This window comes from Beta vulgaris, chromosome 4 (assembly GCF_026745355.1).
Source record: "Beta vulgaris subsp. vulgaris cultivar EL10 chromosome 4, EL10.2, whole genome shotgun sequence".
NCBI lineage: Eukaryota > Viridiplantae > Streptophyta > Magnoliopsida > Caryophyllales > Amaranthaceae > Beta > Beta vulgaris.
Window position 1 is genome coordinate 20,989,635 of NC_079205.1, and position 10,900 is coordinate 21,000,534.

A 10,900-nucleotide genomic window follows, 5' to 3' on the forward strand; every position below is an offset into this window, starting at 1 on the left:
TCTTCAAGGCGAACACAATGACAGCTAATTCTAAAACATGAGTTGGATAATTCACCTAATAAAGTTTCAATTGCCTCGAAGCATAAGCAATCACCTTTCGATTTTGCATCAGTACACACCCTAAGCCATATTTCGATGCATCACTATAAACCTCATATTGTTGACCTTCATCTGGCAATTTTAAAACTGGTGCTGAAGTTAACATGTTCTTCAAGTTCTGAAATGCCTCCTCACACTCTGAACTCCAAATAAATTTACACTCATTTTTCATCAAGTTAGTCATAGGCCTTGAAATCCTAGAGAAGTCCTTCACAAATCTTCGGTAATATCCGGCCAATCCTAAGAAACTCCTTATATCAGATACACTCTTTGGAGAAGGCCATTCAGTAACAGCTCGAATCTTAGCGGGATCCACTGAAACACCCTCTTTCGAGATCACATGGCCCAAAAAATGCAACTTCCTCCAACCAAAACTCACATTTAGAAAGCTTGGCATATAACTGATGCTCTCTCAATTTTGACAAAACTTGTCTTAAATGCTCCTCATGTGCCTCCCTATCCTTAGAGTAAACCAGAATGTCGTCGTTGAAATCAACAACAAACTTATCCAAGAACGTTCTGAAAGTTCTATGCATCAAATCCATGAAAACTGCTGGTGCATTAGTCAACTTTGTAACACCCCCAAATTTCTCCACTTTAAAAACTTATACTTTCGTAAAATACTTGGAGAAAATTAAAGGTATTACCACCAAATATAAATATATTTTAGCAATACTATAACTTAATATACAAAATATGCAGCGGAAACTTCTAACTTTATTTATAAAAAAATATTATTATTATCCAAAAACCACAATACTAATACGAAAAGTCTAAATACTACTAAAATAGTGATCTAGTTCTAATGATCCCAAAAGGTTCCTCCCATGCATCATGAATCATCAATAGACCTGCAAACTACTCCCCGTAAGGAAAGTAGGGCAAAGCCAAAAAAAATAGGAAATAGGACTCAGTTGAAATACTGAGTACAATTACGTGCAAGACTTGTAAACTTGTAAATATATAATTCACATACTTTCATAAACATGCTTTATTTCACAATTCTAGTGATAACAAAAGATAAGATCTATCCATTATTAAATTCACGTTAACACCAAAGAATATATCTCCTTTAATAATTCCATTAAAAGTGGAAAATAATAATATAAGAACTTAACTTAAACCCCTTTCCTTGATCCGCATATCCTAAGTGTGCACACCCCCCAAGTTAGTATCCCTTTATGAATACAAAGACATTGGAGTAACCTTGATGCCAACTAGTGGACTTGGAAGAACCCTTCTTGAACAAAGCCAAGTGGTAATTGTAATGAGAATAACATAGGGGTAACCTTTCCTTTAATTCAAATAAAGAATTATGATAAACAAACTTAATTATAGGGAATAAAAAAAGAAAGATAATTTGAACTTTTAAAACTAAAACCCATGCTAATATTTTTGAGTTACTCAAAGCCACTAATTTGCAAAAGTGGATTCCTTCATAAAAAAAAATGGATTATACATGCAAACTGAATTTTTTATTTACTTTTCTAAAACAAACAAAATAATATTTGGTTGGTTTAGCATATCTACGAGTCAACAAAGCCAGAGAAAAGACAAGTTTTAATTTTATCTAGCCTAAATGATAAGAAGGTTTGATTAAATCAATTGCATATACCAATTCATATAATTTATACTAAAACACACATAACTAATATATACATAATAATTAAAGATCAAGCCACGTAAACGTACCTTGATAATTCACGAAACAAGAAAATCAACTAGTAAGGGAATGTTCACGAACGAAATCCTCCTATTAATTATAAACTAATTCTAATCAAAATGATGAACAATATATGAACTCTAAAAGAAAATTATGCTAAAGTAACTAATTATAGACATGATTCATGCTCAAACAATTAAAACATGTTTTTTATAAAACTCAAAAAGATCAAAAACTAGGAATTAAAACAACTTTAAAAAAAAATAGAGTACTTACAAAACCTCCCGCTAAAACTCCTCGGTGAAAAACTAAAAATACTCAAAGAGACCACTCACTTTAGGAAAACATTATAAAGAACTCTCAATATTTTTTTGTGAAGAGAAAGTGAAGGGTTAGAGGGGTATTTATAGTGTAAACTAGGGTAGAAAAGAGGTAAAACTTTCCTAAATTATTAAAATTAGGGTAAAAGAATTAAAAAAAAAATTGCAACATTACAAGCTGCCGGCAGCAGGTGTGGAATGCAGAATTTTGTTTTTCTTTTTTTTTTTTTGAAAAAAAGAACTTTTCCCTGTATTTGTAAAAATTCTTTCCAAAAATAAATTTTGTTTGATTTTAAAGAGATTGTTAAATCTTCCCAAATCAATTAAAATCCCATACTTCCTAACTCAATATAAATCTCATAAAAATCTGATTTTATAAGATTTAAGAAAATACTTAAAATATTTAAAAGTTTTCGATTTTATTTAAAAGAATCGATTTTTCAAAACAACACTTATAAAAACTCCGAAAATTACATACTAAAGTGTATAATCTAATTTTATTGCCCAAAAATGAATTTTGGATTTTATAAAATTATTTATCAAATATTTGTTTAAATAACTAATTAAATAAATAAGATAATGACAAGAGCAACTATTGTTAAAATTACTAAAATAACCTTTAAAATTCAAACTATATTTCCCTCCAAATGATTCCCTCCAATGTGATTTTAAAATAGTTTAAAATGAGTTTTGAAGATAAAATTAAAAATTGTTTTAAATAATCTCAATAAATGCCTAAAAATACGGGGTATTACAACTTTTGTAAACAATCGGGGTTACTCGTATGCTTACGTCAGTTGTCGTTTGATTAATCGAGGTTACTTTATGAACGAATGAGGTTACTCGTATGAAGAAATTTGTGAACAATTAGGGTAGGGTTACTCGAATGATTAATGAGGATACCGTATGATTTAATGAGGTTACTCTAGTGAATGAATAAGATTACTCGTATCAAGAAATGGGGTTACTTTTGTGAACTATTGAAGTTACTTGTATAATAAAATGATGTTACGGATATGAAAAAAATGAGGTTTCGTTTATGATTAAATGGGGTTACACATAAGATTAAACTATAGGTTAGCATATGATTAAAAGAGGTTATTCATGCGATTAAAGAAGATTGGCCATAGCCATACTGTAGGCATATTTTTTTATTGCCTATGCGGGATGACCACATATTTGACTAGCTCATTGTAAAATGTTTTAGTTTTGAAAATGTTTTGGAAAAGAAGTCGCCTACAAGTCTTTATAATTGGATATTGAAAAACCATATGGACATCATAGGGACTTATCCAGTATATATTTTTCCGTCATAACTTCATATCAATAAACCAAAGATAATTTTTAGAGCGAGGGTCTTAATATGATCAGGAATCAAGTTCCCCCATAGAAAATTAATTTAAAATGAGCGTTTTCTTTCTCTCCCTTTCAGCGATTGTTTAGGCGATTCAGCGACATTATGGCATGAGGGCGGGCAAAGAAGAGTGCTCAGAAGAAAGGGAAGGCTACGGGTCGTTCATCTTCTCTGATGAGGAAAACTAAGACGGTGGATGAAGTGACTGGGGTTGCTGAGTTACAGACTCCGAGCCCGATTAAAAAACGAGAAGTGAATGAAGAGATTGATGTTGATAAAATAACGCCGGAGATACCTCCACCAACTTTGGAAGATATGATCCAGCATTCAATGGAGAAATCTATTCTCTCTAACTGGTTGAATGTGATGCAAAGTGCCACAAAACCGGCCTCAACGCCTCGATTATCATGTGCACTTTTCGTTTCATATATTTTAATTTTCTACATATTGAAACGAAAAGTGCAAACCTAAAAGAAGTGCAAACCTAGAATTGTGAACCTTTCACTTTATTAAAAAAGCTCATTAATAGTATGTACTAACAATTCAATATATACGGTTTTTTCACCAGATACCCCCTAGTTTTCGGAAAATTCACGAGTTATCTCCCAACTTTTTAAGATACACGGGGTACCTCTAAATTTCATTATAATACATCCAGATACCCTTAATGACTAACGACGATTAACTCCGTTAGTCTTAATCCTAATTAGCCCCTAATCAACCTAACTAAATCCTAAAACCTAACTCTTGACTAGCCGTAACCTATAAGTTCTAACCCTAACCCCCTCCCCCCTCGCAGCCCATAGCACCCTCCCCCAACACCCCATCCAAACCCCCCTTCCCTAACCCCCGTCGAATTCCGGCGCCCTCCCCTAACCCCCGTCAAATTCCCCCTCCCCCAGCCCCTTCTTTTTTTTTAGTGGAAGTGGAACAACCCAGTTGACGGGGGTGGGGGAGGGGGAATTCGACGGGGGTTAGGGGAGGGGGGAGGAATTCGATGGGGGTTAGTGGAGGGAGGTTTCGACGAGGGTTAGGGGAGGGGGTTAGGGTTAGAAGTTATAGGTTACGGTTAGTCAAGAGTTAGGTTTTAGGACTTAGTTAGGTTGATTAGGGGCTAATTAGGCTTAAGATTAACAGAGTTAACCGTCGTTAGTCATCAAGGATATCTGGATGTATTATTATGAAATTTAGAGGTACCCCGTGTATTTAAAAAAATTGGGGGATAACTCGTGAATTTTCTGAAAACTAGGGGGTATCTGGTGATAAAACCGTATATATTGAATTGTTAGTACATACTATTAATGTGCTTTTCTAATAAAGTGAAAGGTTCATAATTCTAGATTTGCACTTTTCGTTTCAATATATGAGAGAATTATTTCTTGTTTAAAAAATATAATTATAAGCCATAAGCGTGCAATACACGAGTTGTAAACCAATTTTAAATTATATTCTTAATACTAGATTACACACCTTATTATGAATCACAGTAAGCAAATAGTTTTATAGAATAATCTAGAATTTTTCAAATGAAGTTCTCAAATTTTGCAAGCATTAATGATAGGCAATGCGCACATTGATAGTTACATGTAACAAATCTTTATTCTTTCTCCAAGATTGTATTCACTTCTTTTTTTCAAGGTCAAAATTTAAAATATTTGATATAATATCATCTTCATATTCTATATGTTTCCAAATATTGTATTTGATATGCTTGGATCCATTTGTTAGTTATAATTATAAAAAAAAAAAAAACTGATGAATCAAATGTATGCATTCATGGCCTCAAGAAGAAAATAACATTTGGATGGAGCAAGTCACTTTTTCTCTAAATGAGCTCTAAATTGGTAAATCATCATTCATCCATTACGTTTAATTTTTGGATTTTTTGTCCCAAACTACCTTTAACTTTCAACTTTTTGCGAGAAACTACCTTATAAAAAAATTGTTGTCCTAAACTACCTTACTTTAAATTTTGTTGTTGACTGCTACCTTATGCCGGTTTCCGGCGTTGACTTTTGTTTTTTCGGTTCAAAATTGTGGAAAAAACAAAATTACCCTTGTGGGAATTGAGGAGGGTGATTGTTTCAATTTTAGTTTAAGTAGAAGAGGAATTTAATGGTGGATTGGTGGTACAAAGTGTCACATAGATATGAGGGAGAGAGCGGGCGCACACCGAAAAATGAGGAAATTAGGGTGAGGAAAATTAAAAAAAGGGTTTGAAGAGGTCAAGTGATATAATGTGACGATAAAAAAGCGGAAAAAACAAAAGTCAACGTCGGAAATCGGCCTAAGGTAGTTGTCAACAACAAAATGGTAAAAGTAAGGTAGTTTGGGACAATAATTTTTTTATAAGGTAGTTTCTCGCAAAAACATAAAAGTTAAAGGTAGTTTGGGACAAAAAACCCTTAATTTTTTATACATAACCACCCATTTTTTTAGGAACATTGTACGCATGTGCTTTATTATTTATAAATAAAAGTTTCAAGTTTTATTTCTCAAATTTTTATGGATTTAATTTTTTATATTCTTAGCTTCTATATCATTATTTTTATTAGATTGTGTGCTTTCTAGCATGATTAAACCAGTGGTAACGTAGGTGTAGTGATAACTCAAGTAACTTTATTTCCAGAGGATCTCAATTTTCAAGAGAAAATGGAATACCATACAGATTTAGTGTACGTATTTTGTCTTAGTTTTAATCATAGTAAAGTCATAACCATGGTACTATTTATAATAAATAAGTCATAAGTCTAAGACGATGATGCACAATGCACGAGTGATTAAAATGAATCCTTAAATAGACGAATCCTTCCCATCATAATTATGTAAATAGTATTATGAGACAAAACAAAATGAAAAGTACTTAGGATTGCTCTAGACAAATGGAGTATTAAAATGAATTTACTTTAATTTTCAACGTACAAGACTATAAAACAAGTAAATATAATGAAAATAATATGATGAGATTTTTGTAACAGGTCAATGAAGCCTCTCATTTTTATAATTAATCCCTTACATTGTAAAATCTGCAAAAAATTTCGACATAAATCACGTCTACCGAAATTCTCCTCGAATCTGGTGAGTGGTGGCTAGTAGGTGAGCTGGTGCAGTGTAGCAATGTTGCAAGACAACCAGATAGAGAGAGGGTGAGCGAGACTGCGGGAAATTTGGAACAAAAGTAGTTGCATGATTGAGCGCCAACAATGGTGCGAATTGTGACTTTATCCGAGCCTTTGAGTGAATACCTTTATAGTCAATTTTTTTTTAAAAGGTGGGTCATGTGTTCCATCACAATATTAACTAAATTAGTCATTAAATGCACGAGTCATAAATCAATTTTAAGATATTCTTAATACACAATATGATTATTGAAATAATTAAATCACGAGCTAATATTTAAAACACGATTGTAGCATAAACATTATAAAATCTTAAATTTATAAAATAAAAAATTTCCATGGTCAATACAAACATTGTCCGCATGATTGAAGCAATTAAGTTTTTTGCCAATTTCAAACTGTGATGTATAATAATTTCCTTTTTAAAGGTTCCAAAATGGAGGAAAATGTTAGAGGGGAAGGAAGAAGCTGCTGAAGGAATATATAGGCTACCACATGGCTGGAATAGCTCTTACTTACCCTACATGTCAAAACTAATTGTCCAAACAATTTCCTGAGTGCCAAAGTAATAGGAATATAAGAAAAAATTGTGACATAGTACCTTTTATTGCATTAAATTTTGTAAACTAGTAGATATTATGTTTTATTTTGTGAATTAGTACCTTTAATTACTTTAATGTATTAATATCAGTACTTTTTCTCAAATTTCCGGCCAAATTGGTCAAGATTCCAGCATTAACTTTATTTTTTACTCCAATTCTTGCGCGTGTGTTGCAGATTCTTTTTTTTACATCCTCCCTCCCACTCGCCCCTACTAATCCCCTCTTCCCCATGAACCATAAACTTTTCCATCTTACTCAAAATTCTCCCTTCCAACAAAATTCTCCTTGATTAAATACAATTCAACTATAGAAAATTATATTCCAGGTTAATTTTTCTTAAATTTCAGAGGTATGTTTAGTCAATTCCTTTTTCTAAATTCGTTGCTTTGTGGTCCATAAAAATATGAAATATGTACCTTTCCACAAGGATAAATGATGAAATAGTGTAGCAAAGACCAGTGCTTAGGATGAGAGAGACAAGAAGGAGAGAGGATGTGAGAATTTACTGATAGTGAGATAAGGTTGGTGAAAGGGAAGTAAAGAAGATGAATAGTGAACATGGCGGGAAAAAAGGAGTTAAAAGAGGAGAGTGAAGTTAGGCACATTGGGAAGACAAAAAATGTAGATTGGATGGAGAAACAAAGTCAATGTCGGAATTTTGACCAATTTAGCCGAAAATTTAAGAAAAGGTATTGAAATAAAAACATAAAAGTACTTAAAGGTACTAGTTGACGAATTAGAACATAAAAGGTACTAGTTAACAAAATCAGTGTTATGAAAGGCACTCATGTGAAGGAGATAGACGGAGAGAAGATATTACCAAATATAGAAATGCTGCAATTAATATGAAACATCCGTATGAAAAGTTTAAAAAAGTTTCAATAGTTGAATATAATTTCAAAAATGTATCTTCTATATTGTAACACTAACTAAAAATCAAAAATTACGAAAATTTAGAAAAAGATACGGATAGTTTATTTGTGAAGATATTTTTTTTTTCAAAATACGATATCTATCGTACCTTCAATATATATATACTAGAATTTTTTGCACGCGATGCGTGCTTGAATTTTTTTCGAAACAGATACTCAATTTTCTTCAGCATATGAGTCAAAATTTGAACATTAGACATACAAAATATAATTGTTTTTAGTTGCAAGATTTAATTGGTTTAGTTTCTGTCACTTAAGTCTCTCACCGTTCTTTTTGTTTTTGTTTTTTTACTTTTCAAAGTTAAATTCTATGAACAAAATAGAAATTTTATTGAATTTATTTAGGATTTCTAATATTATAATTTTTAGTTGATTTTTGAATTAAGTACAGTACTTCATAAATTTTAAAGAAAGTGGACACTTTGATTTTAAGTCAATTTTTTCATAGGTAGTAGTTTGTGAGTGATTGTTATAATTATATTTTTGGTATTTTTGTTTGAAGCCTCATTTGATTTGTAAGTGAATTTGTAATTTAGAATGGGAAGGGGTAACATAGTCTCTTCATTTGGGGACACCATAGCTCCCCCCTTCTCTTATATGATAGAGATATGTTGTACTTTAATTCTTGAATGATATTTTACATAAACCTTTTTACCTTGATAATTAATCGCTTATATAATAAAAAAAGATAGGTCCAAATATATGTAAAATTTTTATTATATATAGGAAACACTATAAAAAGTAAATAATTTTTTTCCTTGTCTAACTTCTAAATTCTGATTTCACTATAAATGCACTTCTATTTTTTTATCATGGCCCACCATTAATTGTGAATGGTTCTTGAGAATAGTGATTTGTAAGTAAATTTTTGAAAATATTTTTGTATGTATTGACGTTCTAGGCTGTTAGTTTTAGTTTGTATGTTAATTTTAAGTTTTAATAAAGTTTTCTGATTATTTGAGTAATTTGCGTGATTTTTTATAATGTGATTTTCTCAATTGTATGAGTGATTTGTAAAGTTTCTTCTTTTAAGTGATTTGTGAGTGAGTTGTAAATTAATTTTCGGTAGTTTTCTTTGAGTGCCAATTTTGATTTTAACAATCCTTTTGTAATTTATAAAGGGAAGGGGCGGGGGGGGGGGGCATAATAGGCATTTCAAAAGAGGACACCATTGCTCCCCCTTCCCTTATATATAATAGAGATAGAATTTTTTGCACGCGATGCATGCTTGAATTTTTTTCGAAACGGAAACTCGATTTTTTTCGACATACGAAGCATAATTGTTTTTAGTTGTAAAATTTGATTGGTTTAGTTTCTGTCACTTAAGTCTCTCACCATTATTTATTCTTTTTTTTTTTACTTTTCAAAGTTAAATTCTATGAACAAAATAGAAATTTTATTGAATTTATTTATGATTTCTAATATTATAATTTTTTAGTTGTTTTTTGAATTAAGTACATTACTTCATAAATTATAAAGAAAGTGGACACTTTGATTTCAAGTCAATTTTTTCATAGGTTGTAGTTTGTAAGTAAATTTTTATGTTTTTGTAAAGTTTCCTCATTTTAGTTATTTGCATAATTATGACCCACCATTAATTGTGAATGGTTCTTGAGAATAGTGATTTGTAAGTAAATTTTTATAAATATTTTTGTATGTATTTTGACGTTCTAGGTTATTAGTTTTAGTTTGTATGTTAATTTTAAGTTTTAATAAAGTTTCCTGATTATTTGAGTGATTTGCGTGATTTTTATAATGTGATTTTCTCAATTGTATGAGTGATTAGTAAAGTTTCTTCTTCTAAGTGATTTGTAAGTGAGTGTTATAAATTAATTGTCGGTAGTTTTCTTTGAGTGTCGATTTTGATTTTGACATTTCTTTTGTAATTTAGCAAGGAAAGGGGGGCAAAATAGGCATTTCAAAAGAGGACACCATTGCTCCCCCTTCCCTTATATAATAGAGATATATCATATAAATATGTTTCTACTACCTTACCTTTTCTGTATTCAATAAAAGTAAGCATTTTAAAATTGTGAAGGAAGTCCCAACTCATATATCATCTTGCCATAATAAAAGAAAGGGATAAGTGAACAAAATAGAATTTTTAAGAAAGTAACATTTAGTAGTACAATCCGACTTGCGTAGACCCGATTCACACTAAAAATAGTGTGGACCAGACCCAGGCACATGACCCTATATCACTTTAACATACACTATATCACTTTAACATACACTATATCATTGTAACATACACTATATCATTTTAACACACACTAAATCACTTTAACATACACTATATCACTTTAACATACACTATATCATTGTAACACACACTATATCATTTTAACACACACTATATCACTTTAACATACACTATATCACTTTAACATACACTATATCATTTCAACATACACTGTATCACTTTAACATACACTATATCACTTTAACATACACTATATCATTTTAATATACACTATATCATTTTAACATACACTATATCATTTTAACATATACACTATATCATTTTAATATACACTATATCATTTTAACATACACTATATCATTTTAACATACACTATATCATATCAATATACACTATCTTAAACTCACGTGATATGGATCGGCTGCACACTAATTAGTGTGCACCGGGTTCATATTAGTTTTATTGCGATCTAAACGATATAAAACAACCATTAGATATAAGAAAAATTTGCCAAAAAAACATTTTAAAAGTTCAACGAAAAAAGCCTTTAAAAGCATTCTTTGCAAAAAAAAAAAAAAAATCACAAACTTAATTTTTCTTGCAAGATG